Source organism: Zosterops lateralis (genome assembly GCF_965231275.1).
Source record: "Zosterops lateralis genome assembly, chromosome: 2".
Classification (NCBI taxonomy): domain Eukaryota; kingdom Metazoa; phylum Chordata; class Aves; order Passeriformes; family Zosteropidae; genus Zosterops; species Zosterops lateralis.
The window spans coordinates 88,115,460-88,130,624 of record NC_139763.1 but is presented as its reverse complement, the minus strand read 5'-3'; the positions used below and the strand labels follow the sequence as shown (position 1 = coordinate 88,130,624).

Here is a 15,165-nt window from a genome sequence, read left to right as displayed (position 1 = left end):
AGGCTGAGAGAACTGGGGTCTGTTCAGCCTGGAGAAGACCCAGGGGCAGTTTTTAATCAATAATAATAAAATAAATACCATACCTGATGAGAGGCAATGAAGGGACAAAAAGAGCTGGTGCCCAGTGGTAGAACAAGAAACAACTGACACAAATTAACACATATGAATGTCTGTCTAAAAATAATTTAAAAAAAAAAAGGGAAACTGCAACCTTTTTTAGGCTAAGGGTGGTTCAATTTTGGCACAGGCTGCCCAGAGAGGCTGTAGTCTCCATCCTTGGAGGATAGTCACAACCTACTGGACACTGCTTGAGCAGCAGGGCCAGACTAGGCATTCTGAACAGAGCCCTTCCAACCAAAAGGAGCCTGTCATTCTTTGTAACAAAGTCCAAGAAAATAAACAACAGTGGGGAAGCACATGGAAACAGCTACACAGAATTTATCAGTGTGATATGATACAAGTGCTTTCAGGCTCCTGCAGGCAAACTATCCAGCTTTATTACACTAGTTCCCATGTATCACACCTCAGCAGTCACACAGATTTTATTGTCTTTCTGGAGGTGGAGGAATTACAAGCAGACACAGAAAGGCAGCAGTTCCACATCTGAACTCTAGGCTAGTTCAAAGCTGAAAATACGACAGAAAAAGACCAGGCTCTGCAAAATAATGCATTTTTCTGGTGACCACAGTAGTATCAAGATAGTACTGCAATAAAAAGTTGGGTGTTGGAGCTGCAAAGCTGTGAGACATCTTGATATGGCTGCAAGTGTTTGCAGAATGAAGCAGGAATGAACTGGGAAACAAAGCCACAGCTCTTGTGAAGTTTGTTTATAACAAAATTATAAAGCCCCATTATTGTCTGTGGAAAGTTTGTGGGCAAGTAACTGGTATATTAGGACATCACTGACATCAAAAGGCAAGCAGTGAAATCAGTATTAAACTCTCAGTGTTAACTATTCCAGTAGTTAAATATTCCATTAAAAAGCTGTAACTTGTTTTTATTTTAAACTCTTATTTCACTCAACCCTGAAATAGTGTATGCAAGTAAAGACTCTGCTGAAATTGACCACTCAAGCCTTAAGGGAAGGACTGGCAAAGCCCTTAATTCCATCTGTTTCTGAAACAGAACAATGCAAATGTCCATGACTGCAGTTAGGCTGTGTTCATGAAACACAACCAATGCACACACAGGGATGGGAACGAATTTTCCATGTACAGATCTTAATCTTTCCCTAATGGTGTCATTGTAGCAGCTCCCCTTATTCCCCTGGGAGAAGAAACAGGTCTGTAGCTGAGAAATCAGTTCCATCTCCTGTAAACAAAAATTAGGAACTGTGTCTGTGCCAGAAACACAATGCCCCGTGTAAGTGCTGACCTCTTCAGTTCCCACAGTTTCTGCTGTAGCACAGTGACATGCCCAGGAGAGTCTGGTGGGAGCAGATGCTGCTCTTCCAACACATGTAAACCATTTTCACAAAGCCAAGACCAATTACTAGCGACACATATCCACACCACCTTCCTCTAGTGCCAACAATAACATTTATGGCTTCTCAAAGCTTCCATCTGTTTAGACATGGATCCAAGCTGAAAGGTAAGAAACTACTGAAGTGATCCTTCTCAGACAGATGCCGACATACAAGAAATTTCAGAAGGACTGTTTGACACACATCCGAAATGGGAAATGTACTGAACAAAACAAGGCACTCAAACCCTATTATCTGTAAAGAAAGAAGAAGGAAATTTTTTGTTTCAACAAGAGGACTCTTTGAGAAGCAAGGGGAATGAGTTAATAGAAAAGAGAGGAAAAACTGGCCTTGAGAAGAAATGGATGTGGAAAATTTCAGGCAAATTTTTAAAGGGCACATATCAGGCTATACTGAAAATTTGAACATATGGGAACTCTCCAGACACTGGCTCAGTTATGGGTCATCCTTGCAAAACTAATTTCAACGGATTCTCAACCAGATACAATAAATCTTATGGAGCAAATTCATATGTATAGTGTGTCAAATTAGGTAAAGAAATTACAGAGGCTGAGCAGTCTGACAGAGCACTATTCTGCTTTAGCAGTAAGGGGCTGCAGGTGTAATCGGTATGAGAGGATGCCATGAACAGCTCTGTGCCAGTCACAGTCAATTCCAGCCACCACCAAACTGGATGAAAATAACAATCAATCCATGAAATCCTCAACCAGTCAGAGGAGCACAAGCTGCCTTTGCTCAAATGTATTTTGGAAAGGGCAAGATCCAGTAGGGACAGGAGACACATGAGGAGACGCAAAAGGAACCACAAAATGAGAATGCACAGGAGAAATACAAGATATGTAAAAAGATTAATATTGAGAAAGGGAGACAAGTGATAGGGGACATTCCTGGGGATGTGGCTAGAAAAGCAATCTTGGAAAAAGTTGCTCCGTGACAGAAGAACACTTTGAGGCAACTGCAGCACCCATGCCAGAGCAGAGACAGCCCTGAAAGGACTGCAGCCCATTCAAAATCCATGCAGAGATGAGAAGCAGCTAGAAACAAGGAGCACAAGAGGGGAAATGAAACAACAAAAAAAGCAGGAACTGGCAGAAAGAGACCTTTACACAGTGATGCCAATCTCCTGCGTCACCCAGCACCTCATCAAAGGAATTAAGAGGGACTGAGTGTTAGAGAGAATAAAAGAAGGGAAACAAAATAGGAAGCAGGGAGGAGAGACAATAAACTGTAGTCAAGCCTGGGAAACTGGGAGGTATTTCCATAAGTGTGCATTTAACTGTCTTTGACAACAACAGCAGCAAAAATCGCAAAGTTTTCTCAGTACTTCACTGAAAAATACTAGTGGGAGAGTGGGAGAGGAAACTGTTGTACAAATTGCAACTATTAGATGCCAGTACATTAATTCTCTAGAAAGAAACTCTACACTGCGAGCATTTAATTGTGGATCATCAAAATTTCCAGTCTCAGAATTCACTTCCTACTTGCTAATATCTCTGATACAGTCTTCCTGTTCCAGAAGCATGTCCTCACAGTTAGGTTAAAACAGAAAAGTGGCAGGTTATATTAGGCTAATAAAGATATTGGTAGCACAAAAAAAAAAAAACCCAAAACAAAACAAAAAAACAAACTAACAAAAACCCACAAAAACAACCAAACAAACAAATCACTCTACAAAGATGTTAATCATGGGCATTACTAAATATAGAACTATGTAAATTGCCAAGCCGAGTAAACTGCAGCAAGGCGTTATTAAATTACCATGAATCAAAACTGCAAGAGAAGCAAGTCTTAAATGTCTTTTGTGTTTCTTATCAATAGCTAGAGGTAAGCAGGTATTATGTGGCTGGAAGTCTGTAGGCTCACAGGCTCTGGAAGGCACTTTCTTTGTTTCACAACCCTGGCTGCAGGGTCAGCAAAGACCAGCACTCCTCACTTGGCTGGAACAGGCAGAGCTGTCATAAACCGTCAGATGGTTCATTTTTTAGAGCCATGTAAAGTGTCCCTCAGTAACCTGATCATATGTTGTGTTCTTAGAATAACTCCCGCTGAGGTCTGCCATGGTCACCAGAACCTGCCAACAGTTGTGACTCCTCTGTCGAAACCGCGCGTTGGGTTTCACGCAGCTCCGGCCAACATTCCAACCGTGGCACAGCACCTTTATCCTCCCTCCATGGAGCCTTCCCCTCGGAAGCATGGCATGAAAAAGGGTAGTCAAGAGATACTTTATGTTCTTTACCTCTCATTCTTAACAGATGAATTTCCAAAGGCAGCAATTTGGCTCCTGTTCTGTCTTACAGTAAACTGCAAAATGTTGCATTCAGTAGTTATGCGGGAAGGAATTGCTAAGAGAAGTGAATAAGGAGGTTTTTGGATTCTCCATTCTACACTTGTGCACCTTTGAATATAACTGCAGAGAAGTGTCTTCCTGTAAGGAAGAGGGATAATCGAAGGGAATTCCACCACCACAGAAAGCATTTTCCAGTCCTACCTCAAAGCTTCATGCTGACTTTCTGTGGGTAAAGTTATATTAATTTTTCTGCAGTATCTCTTCCTCACCTGTTGCCAAAGAGAGTGAGATCAAAGAATTCAGTGATTCCTGCACAATCGTCTCAGTGGGAAATGTCACGGAAGTGCCTGTTTCTTGGCAGATTCTGTATCTTTCTGCACTCAAAGCAAACATTTGCAACTACTTAGAAGTAGTTTCGCAAGAGAAGCAAATATCCAGCAGTATCCAGTGAAAGGTTTATCAAAGCAAGGTCAAGAAAGCCATCTCAACTCTCATTTCAATCTCTTTGTGTCACTTAATGATATCTCCTGGGACCTGACTATCTCCTTGAACTTATTTAATGAACTGTTGGTTACAATCAGCATAAACATAATGAACTGTGTGCATCAGACAAGTAAATCTAGACAAAAGAGGGAAGGTAAGGACACCTCATCTGTCCACCAAATGTCAGTATTTCTCTGTGCATACAAAGCAAAACTAACTGCCAGCCAAGTCTTACCAGAAAGACACTTTTTAGACAAAAGCAGTGTGTGGTTGCATGTCCATATGGGACTAACTGCCACTGGGGTCTGCCCCATCCATAGCTCCCTGCACAGCCTTACTGCCCATCTCTCATTCCCCAGCTTCCTCCTCCCAACTATGCTGCTAAATGCCTTCCTGGACATCAGCTGTTCCAGAAATAGGGCTACATGTGTCAGAAACCACATTTTTGGATTTTTGATGGTTTTCAAGATGCACAGACATCCAACCTTTACTAATATAATCTAGTTTTAATGCTACCTTTATTAAGACTTTCTTTTCATCACAAACACCATGTTTTCTCACCAAAGCCTTGATGAGAAGATTTTGTTTGGTTCCTCTACTCAGGAGGCAATAATGGAATTTAATGACCATCATACTGTGATCATTTCCCATGACCATGGAAAACCATATTGCATTTTACAGCACTGACCCATCCTATGAAGACATCTTTGACCCCACCAGAGCAGAACTTCAATAGTCTGGTTTGAGTTTTCATAGCAGTTACACACACCAATGAAATTTATATTCAGCTGGGAGAAGAAAATTTCCTCACTCTGATCACTTATTCCCTGCTTGAATTTTCTCAGGATTAACCTTCCACACGAAGCATTTGACTGCCAAATTCTGAGCTCCTCCCTCTTCTGAAATGACAAATTCAAAGCTTTATTTGCCGAGCAGAATGCACCAGTCAAACCCCTCACATGGCAGTCAGGTGATTCATCTGTCTGAGGTCATAAAATTCAGTTGTCTCATTTATTAACTGGTCTAAACACTGAAATCCTCTCTTGTGTAAAAGGTCTTTTGCTGGAAAGGCGTTTACTCGTCTCCTTTGCCACTGCCCAGCCTAAATTCACAGCCAGAAACACAAACAGTGCTACCACCGTTTAGAAACTGCTGTTTCTTGATGGTCAGTTTAAGACACTTCACACAAGCCTGGGGGATAATAACTACAGACCCTGCAGTTTTGGGGAAGCCTCTTACTGGTTCCAAACAAGTACTGGAGATAAATGAGAAGTCAATCACCATGGGTGCAGTTAGAACTATCTGAAGAGGTTTTCCTCTCTTTAGGTGGCCATTCCTCCTCCTGCAACATTCCATCAACTCCTGTGTGCAGGTGTACCAGCTAAATCGATGGGAAAAGGGGAGAGGGGACAGGGGAGGAAAGAATGACATACAGCACTCAAATTACCAGTAATTAAAAAAATAAAAGTCCCTGCCTCCATTTGGATTTTGTTGTTGGGTTTGTTTTGTTTTTTTCCCCCCATCAGCCTATTTTTAACTGGATTGGTGAAGTAGTGCACATTAACCACGGCAGCGGCACAGCAAAGAGAACAGAGGAAGAATTGGCACAGAACTTCTTAAACCAGTTTTGCCACCAGGGAAACTGTAGCCTGGAACTGTACTCCACCTAACCATCACACACAAACAGGCTGGTAAAAAAATGGGCAAGGCACTTCCTGAGCTTGCATCATTTGTCTAAAGGCTAAACAGCGTTAAACTGCCTTCTAATTACTGCCCCAAGGGCATGGGGAGTTATTCCTTGTAAAGATGAGCATTTTCTAAGGTACAACAATGTGTGCAGACAGAAGTCCCTCCCCATCAGCCTAATGGGAAGCTCCAGGCTGTGCAGCTCTTTACCACACCTCAGTCTTAAGTAGCGCTTTTCAGTGCATAAACTGAATGTCCTCATCAGCTGTGTTTTCCCACATTATTGCCTCGGGCCACAGAAAGTTAATGTAAGTTAATCCATCCAATAAGTACTCTTCCATATACACATCAAGGGCTGCTAAAGGAGCAGAGTCAGGACTTGTTCTGGTACTTCCCAGGGTTAAGACCGATAAGAATCCTACAGAAAATGTTTAGATTCAGTTTGGCTGGGAAATCCCATTATCACACCAAAGCAGCTGCATATAGTAACATGAGTCCTTCATATGCCAGGGAGTGTATCAGATAACACTTGAAAGAGCCAATAACAATCCTACATGGAAAGGCATGTCAAACTAACAGCTTTCAGTCTCTCAGGACACCTGAGAACGATCTTATTGAGGCACAAAGACACTTTACTCACCAAGTCCCGGGTTCAGAGAAACTTGACTATTGAGGGTACTGAAACCAATGTTTAACTGTAACAGCATTTCCCAGTCACCATCAGTCCAAGTTCTACATTACCGACCTGGACATCTGCTAAATCCTTCTTTTGATCAATAAATGTCTGCTCATTTCAGTATCTTCTAAAATCTGTGGGGCATCTGAAAGCAATTCTCAGTGATGTCGTCTTAAGGAATAGCAAAAACTTTAGCCTTTCTACTGATTTTGTGGTCAGCTACCCCTGCCAGCACCAAGAGTACAGAGTTTCTGGTAGATTTCTGCCCCAAGTGCTAATCTTGTGCATGTGCCCAGTGACAGGCTGAGCAAGCACTCAAAGCTTCAGCTACAAGAGAAATTAGAACTGAGAGGGGTCTGTGAGATCTGTGCAGCCACTTGCTGCATGACCAGCACAGACCAGGAGCTCCCAGGGCAGCTGGTGTGGTCTGGCTCAGTCCTGTGAGGAGTCATGACTGCTTCACTTAGCACCTAAGACAACACCATGACCCAGTCCCAGCCAAATGACTGAGAATTACACAGCAGCCTCGAGGAGAGCAAAAGAACCCAGAGACTGTTCTTGCATTATATGAATAAATGAATACTGATTTTTTAAAGTGGAATGGCTGCCACCACTCAACTTCAGTTCATGGCATCATGATTTACACTGCAGTCATTGCTTATGGTCACTTTAAGCCATTAAGTTATAGATTCAGCTGAAAAAAAAAAAATGACTGGACGCTCCTGAAAAACGTGGTTGACTTTCCCCTTCTCTCCCTCTCACCAAATTATTCCATGGGTCAGTTCAACTCTAATATGCCAGAAATCTGTCCAGCTCATTTTGCCAACATAGTTTGCTATCAGTTTAGCAATCTAACAAGGAGTCTGCTAGAAACTGAAGTTTGCCCAAAGAACAGAAGCACAAAACTGGAAGGAGAGCAGAGGAACAAGGAAAGAGGAGTGGCAACTCTCTCTTTCCTTCTGCTGTGAACTGTAAGGTCATCTCACCACTTCTGAAGGAAATTACTCTTGGTCTCAACACAACAGTTCCACACCATGCCAACATTATCGAGAATATTAAAGTTAAGGATATTCTGTAACAGGTGAAAAGATAATGTGAACGGAAAAACCTAGCAGAAACACAGCTTAAATAATTGTATAGCCCCCCAGGGATTTGTCTGAATTCTGCCAAGATCATGAAAATTCCTTACAGTGGCTTGTGATATTCCCTGCTCCTCCCTACCCTGTTCTCTTTCTTCTAATACTGGCACAATTCTGTTCCAGATTCTTTAAGTATCTGTTCCCTGACTGAGTTTACAGTGTAAGTCTGATAGATAGCTGGGCAACCATGCAGGAGACCAAGGCAGGAGAGCAGGAACATGAGGATGACAAAACTATTCAAGCTGCAGAGATATCTTAAAATGCATATGGATCCAGAAGGAAATTTGCACATATCTAGATGCTTCAGCTACCTTTTATACAAAAGCTTCTGTATCTAGATTTGCCAAATCACTTTCCCACAACTTTAGCCATGAACATCTCAAGTACAGCTGGCTTTGCCTCTGGGCCCAGAAGCAGATGAGATGATTTTTGAAGGTCTTTCCCAGCACCATTTTCTGCAATTCTAGAACCAAAGACGATGATGCCGTGTTTATATGCAGGAATGCTCCTAATCCCTGTCAGGGTTGAAAGCAACACTGAACTGAATGCCACACGTGCTCCTGTGTTTCCCTGCAAGACTGCCATGCTTAGAAACAGGTCTGTGTCTGCAGCACTTGCAGTCAACAGCTTGGGCATTGCTATTGGGTTACCTCACCCAGCATTGGTTACACTCCTTGCACTCCTGCCCACAGACTCAGACCAAAGCTCCTGGAAAGGCATTTGCAGCTACTGTACAAATTAAACCCAAGAGGAAAGGAGCATGATTCTAAAGGCATTTTACATGAAAACAGTGTCATTTCCTGTTCAAGAAGCCAGAGACCGACCCTAAACTCTGGCTGTTTATGTGCCTGAAGCGAGACTGAGAATGTGAAGGAGTACCCAGAAGATGGGTCACAAGTTCAAGGTGACAGCAATGAGCAACAGCTGCTGGCTATGCACCCTTCAGCAGCAGGTGTACCCAGGCCCCAGAGGTTTCAGTCAGCTCTGCCAGTGACCAACAGATTTACAAGACCATCTGTCTGGGCACAAACTGCACACAGCCTTCCCAGTTTTGCTGCCCAGACCTTCACCACACACAGACAATACAGGGTTTGTTATGGATTAGCTAATGAGCAACTGTTTAAACCAATAGACAGCCCTAGTTCTCTCCTGTGCTCATTAGCTGGATCCTACATGAATGAGAATACTGCTTGTTCTTTTAGCTGTAATACTGGCTTTTTCTGAGCAGGCAGCCAGCCTTCACTTCAGGCACTAGAAAATGGAAAGGTTATGTTGTTTCACACTGGTTTTGCTTAAGAAAGGGACTTTAAAAGAAAGTTCACGGGATAGGTTTTTCTTACTTGCAGCTGAAGAAGTAAGGGAGTTCCATTTTTCCCAGGCCAGGTCTCCACACAATCTGCAGATTGACTCAGTTCCCTCTTATGTATATGCACACCCTTTCTTGAGAAATGTTGTCATCCTTCTCTACTCAATGTTTGGCTAACTGACAGAACACAAACTCTGAGAAAACACTCCTGGAATTTACCTAGAAGTCTGCTCTCTTTGTTTCAGACCTAAGGAAGGGCTCCTGCATGAATCAGTTAAATAAACATGCTCATGTCACAAAATCACAGGTAATATGAATCACAATACGAACAATTTACAAAAAATGCAGACATTTACAGTGTAAAGCCACCTAACCCACTGTTCTCTTGTTTCCTGTGCAAAACCACAGCACTTCCCATCTGGAACCCTCCTCTCATTCATGTAAAACACAGATACACATGCACACACACCATTCTTTGGGACTAGTCTTACAAATACAACCCTTACAGTTTTTTCTGATACAATTTTAAAAGTCCCCAACAACAGCCCTTCCATTACACCTCTTCAGAGGAGAGAGATCCCTCAGCACTGAGCACCATGTTGTCCTGAAGCTTTTGCTGATGTCCATCCTATATTCTCTCTTTCTCCCCCATTAATCCTAGTCATGCTCACATGTTCCACATAAAATCCCTCTCCCTCCTAAATGTTAACACCCTTCAAATATTTTTAGACTGTTATTATGTGTCCCCCCACCCTCCACCTTTCAGTCATCACTTAGCCAAGCTATGTATATTTAGCTACTTTAATCTTTCCTCCTAAATCAGTCCCTTCAACTCCCAGAGCTCAATGTTAAGTCTGGTATGCTTGCTCTTCTCAGAACTCACTCCATATTTTTAAGATCTTTCTGGTAACGTGTTTGCAGAAACCTGTCCAGAAGATAGCTTTACATGTGCTTGTTTTAAAAAGAGAAGAAACCCAAGTCACTGGGCACTATTAATTTTCCATGTCTGGTTTTTGTTCCCAGATTTTGAATTCAATCTGAATTTTTAAGTATTAATGAATATTTGGTAAGAGCAAATTAGCAACCGATAGTATTGAACCCAACTGTGAAAGAAGGAAGTGGGTTTTAAAACATAAAAGAATACTAAGGCTTTTTAAAACTAAACTTTTCAGAAAACCTCTGGAAATGTATAAAGTTATCCAGAGAAGAGCAGAAGCAAAACAATAACATGCAACAAGGGAAAAGGCTGAAAAATTAAATATAAACAGTTTCTCAGTTAAAAGGCAGCTGAGTGGATACACCTACAAAACATAAATTATAAATTTAATAATCTACTGAACTAGAAGTCAATTAAACTGGATGTGTTATCTACAATGAAAAAAAAAAGTGCCTTTTTGACAATATACCACTACAAATCAACTCTATCTTCGAGAAGTACTAAAAATTTGAAATTTAAAAATGAAGAAGTCAGAGGAAGAGCCATAAGGGTAATGCAATGTTGCCAATGAAGGAAGTCAGTTAAATGTGATGAAAACTCTGTGGCTGCAGATATATACTATGGGAAAAACATAGTACTACACAGCTCACTTGGTTTTAAGCCTAACTATGAGATTTCAAAGCTGCTAAATCAAAGCTAAAAATCAAAAAGGACAGGAAAAATATGTGTCCTTTATTGAACCAACAGAACGAAACCCCCACAAAAGGAATCACAATAATTTTGATAACATGTAGCACACAATAAGATAGCTACTATATTTATGTTCAGTACTAAGCATTTGAAGGAAAGATGCCACAGCCAGTACTGTTAACTGCAAGAAGATTCCTGGTGGGTTGGTGTTTCAAAAGTGGCAAATTTCTCAATATTCACGAAATGCTTGGAATTCATGCAAATATTCCAGTTTTATGCTCACATAGAGAAAACACCAGTTAAATTGACATACAGCTTAACACAAAGAACCATAAACTTGGCTTACACAAAGGAGATGGAAGGAAAAACATGACAAACTCCAGCAGAAGTTTATGCCACTGCTAATGTCTCCAGAAGTCTGGCTTCATCTAGTCAACAACAAAGAACCAGAGCCACACAAAAGCAAAGTTGAAAGATGACTGAGTGAAACAAAACCTCATTATTAAGCAACTCCAAGAACTTTACACCTACCACCAGAGGGGAAGGCAAGGTCTGCATCCTGACTAATTGTCCACAAATCCAAATTTTGTCTAAATTTTCTCCATCTTCTACTGCTTAAAATACAAGATTCCTTATTTTTCCAGAATCATGGGATAAAGGGCTGTTCTAGAGTTCACGAGGTCATAATAATGGAAGGAATAGAACTTCAGAATTGTCTCTCTGAGGGATCTCACAGCTGAAATACAAATTTTGCAATTACCTGGAACAATCAGCTCAGTGTCAACTGAGCACATTCTCAGCATGTTTCAATAGCTTTGATTGAAACATCATCAGATGAGATGCTAAACTACAATATAGAGGAAAGCTGTCAATTTGAAGACTGTCAACTTGAAGGTTTCCATATTTTAAATAACAACCATGCTCCTCCTTCCCCTCAAGAAGAAGTGTTTATGAACTGGGACAGGCAGTGTATGTTTCATGCTTCTTTGGATTTATGTGTTTGCTTTTCAGTTCTGCTTTTAGTGACTATTTGAGGTTGGGGAAAACATGAAGTGATAACTTATCCCTTTGAGATAAAGCATTATCCTGCAAAATTACCTAGTCATTTCAGAATAAGGGTGGGAAGGCACCACCTGTGACCTGGTAGCTTTTAGCATCACACTGACCTTTCATCCCATTTAAAGTCACGTTGTAAAAGCAAGATTCTGTGGTCCACTGCCTACTCCAAGTTTTAGCTAGTAACATGGTTGACTGTCCTTCTTCTATCATTCAGTCTCTAAGCTTTGGACATCTCTAAATATTTCCTATCAGCAGTTCACAAACAGATGGCACCAGCCTCGGAGATGGATGACTGCCCCCAGCTGTCTGCCCCTCCCTGCTCAGCACAGAAATGGCTGAGCTGTTTGAAAAGCAGCTGCTAAACTACTGACTCCTCCAGAACAGCCATCTAACAAACTGCCACCAAATTCTAGCTCCTCTTGCAAAAAGGTGCTCCAAGTCAAGTGTTCCTGCAATAAAAGGGAACACTGGACACCTAAGATAGTAATTTGTTTCTTCCAAGATCTTACTGTCTCTCTTGTAATGTCAAAAAAGTATCATTTTGCCAGCTACTATTTCTTATTTCTCTGCTCTCAGCAATGTTGGGAGACCTGGTTTATTTAGCATCTCTGTGCAAGTCTCACAAAGGTACTAAGCTTTTCCCCCCTCCTTTCTCTACATCAGTACTGAAGAGGCCAGGAGATACCCAACACCTAATTCTGTGACAGTTTATTTAGTACAAATGCTACATGATACGATTGCTCCCACAGAAAAACATCGTTGGAAAACATGAATGACAGATGTGCAATACTGTACCCACACTGCGTTCTAGAAAGCAACACTCAAATTATTCTACCAGACCTTAGTGGTAACCAGAAGGCACCAGAGCAGAAAGTGCCCCAGACTCAATGCTTCCAATGTCAACACAATGATTAGGAGAAAGGAGAGCATTCCATATCACGCAGAGACAGCTGCTTGTGCCTTAAGCAGGTGGTGAGCAAAGGCTGCTGGAGAGGCCAGTGGGGGCCTGCACCCAGAGCAGGCTGTGGCTGAGCTCACTCAGTCAGGATGCTGCCTCCATGCTGCAATCAATGGGACATGTCTAGTATGGAAAGAAGATAATGAAAGGAAAGGCAGCAAAGGAATTGAGACACAGATTATCGGTGTAGAGAGAAGGGCTTGGCTGACTTCGGTGTGAAGATAGAATTGTGTTCACTCAGCAATCAGCAGGGTGTTGTCTAAAGAGCTGTAAACAAGCCAACTTTGAAGAGGCATGGAAACATGAGCATGAGGCCTGTGTAGAGGCTGAAACACCCCTTTCTGTACAATTTCAAATGCATTCGAGTAAAACAGCACAAATTCTTCATATTGCTTTAGTGCACTTTAGTGCCCACCTTGAACTGACATCAGGCTGCCTCACAAAAGATGAGAAGCATATAAATTGCACATAGAAGAGATTCTGAGACCTGGAACATCTTGCCCATAACAGTAGTACCACACGAGCCTCTCCTCAAGTGAAAAACAGTGAAATGGTCCCAGTTTTGTCAGGGGAAAGGGGCATGTACAGCTCTCTGTAACACCTCACCCCTTGGTTCAGAGAGCTGTGTGCAAGTTGGTCACAGGGTGGATCAATAACTATCCCTTCAGAGGCAGGGCCAGTTCCACATAGAGCCTGCTCTGTTCCACAAGCTGGCTTGCCAGTGCTGAAGATGAAATCAGGGACTATATTTATTCTGCCTGCCCGGTCATATCTTTCTATAGATCCCAGACAGGGCCCCACTTCCTTGGCCTGGATCCTGGAGACGAGTAAGCAAAGGAGGGCATAAATCAGTGCCTGGGTTCTGTCAGGAGCACACTGAACCAACCATCCACACTAGGAACAGGTGCACTGAAGGCAAGCAGGGACACTGTCCCATTTGGAGCAGTGGGGGAGGGCTTGCAGAAAAGCTCCTAATTTCTTCTCCCTGAACCCTAAACTTTTCACCCTGCAAGAGAGTTATTTACCTTCTGCAGTTCACCAGTCCACTCAGCTAGATGTGTGCTCCACTTAACACCAATCCACACTAAATCAGGCCCAGCTAAGTCTCATTGGTTTCTGTAGCCTTTGTACTTCACTTTTAGTCTCATTTCTTTTCTTGTTTTTCACTCTGTGCTCTGACACATTCACTCCAAAGCTGAAATACTTCAGGGTCTGTGCAAAATGTTCAATAAATTAATACAGTCTTAAAACACTGCTGTAATTTTTCACCAGTAATTTTAAAATTCATCCACCATGTAAAGCAGTGCAGGCATAGAGCACTCAGGAGCATGTCACTAGTTTATGCTTAATACCCAGGGGGTGGATTCTCAAGTAATATTTTAATCTGAGTAACATTTGAAGCAAGAATCGGTCCCTTAAAAAGCAGTCTTAGTTGAACTCATTCCCAATCTCACCGTCCTTTTTCTAAATACCAGCACAAGCAGCTGGGCAGTATCCAAATTTAAGTTCACTTCTTTTCCCCTTTCTGACCGTGTTTAAACTGGGTCCATTCCCCGGTTAGTTCCATAACACAACCACAAAAACGCCTGCACCGGCACAGAGCAGGAACTGATGTCTGCCTAAGAATACCGGCCCTAGATTGGCCTCAGGGTGATCAGCCTTACCCAATCTGTATTGCTCTTCCCGGGTACAATGATGTGTGTACCCAGTAAAACCATCCTCTGTAGATAAGGCCATGTAAACGAGACCCCACCCACGCTCCCACAGCCAGAGCAATCCATTCCCTTGCTCAGGGAACAATGGCCCCATGGGTGGACAGAAACCTGCAGAATGACTTGTGAAGTGCTCCATGGACAGCCCCAGGGCATGCACGGAGCATCCCATGATGGGGCCTGTGAAGAGGCAGATTTCAATGTATGGGGGTCGAAAAAAAAAGCACTGACTGGGTAGAAAAAAGGGCTGTGTTCCATGAGATCCTTGCCAGTGTTTTGAGAAACTGTCCACCTTGGGACTCGAAACCAAATACTGGGTATTCAGCCTTTGCTTTGCATTTTAGCCACAGAAGTATCAGGTAGTTTCTTGCAATACTCAGCTAGAGAATCCAGGCCAAATCAGGTTTTTGTTAAACAAAATCAGAAGAAATTTTAACTATGGAAAAGGTAAAAAAAGAAACATTTCGAAACTATCTCTGGCATGTATAAAATTGACTTTTGCTGCAGCTGCAAGCCAGAGCCTCTCTGTATTCGTGGCTGAGTATCTAGTTAGCTAGATGAAAAGAGCCCACAGGTGAAAGACACTTGTGCCAGGGCTATGAGAAGGCAAACAACAATGAAAAGGAGTACACAGAACTTTCTGCCCTTAAGATCTGGAAAGTGCAGCTAGCTAACAAAGTGTAGGTGCTTCCACAGCAGCAAAGCCATTAGGGGGTTCAGGAGCTGAACTTCTGTCCTGCAGCATCACT

General features: G+C 42.3%; 1 protein-coding gene across 1 annotated transcript in view; it reads right to left on the bottom strand.

The window, feature by feature from the left end:
• TEAD4 (TEA domain transcription factor 4) overlaps positions 1-15,165 on the bottom strand; it is a 37,058-nt gene that overhangs the window by 21,432 nt on the left and 461 nt on the right. The window lies entirely within an intron of this gene.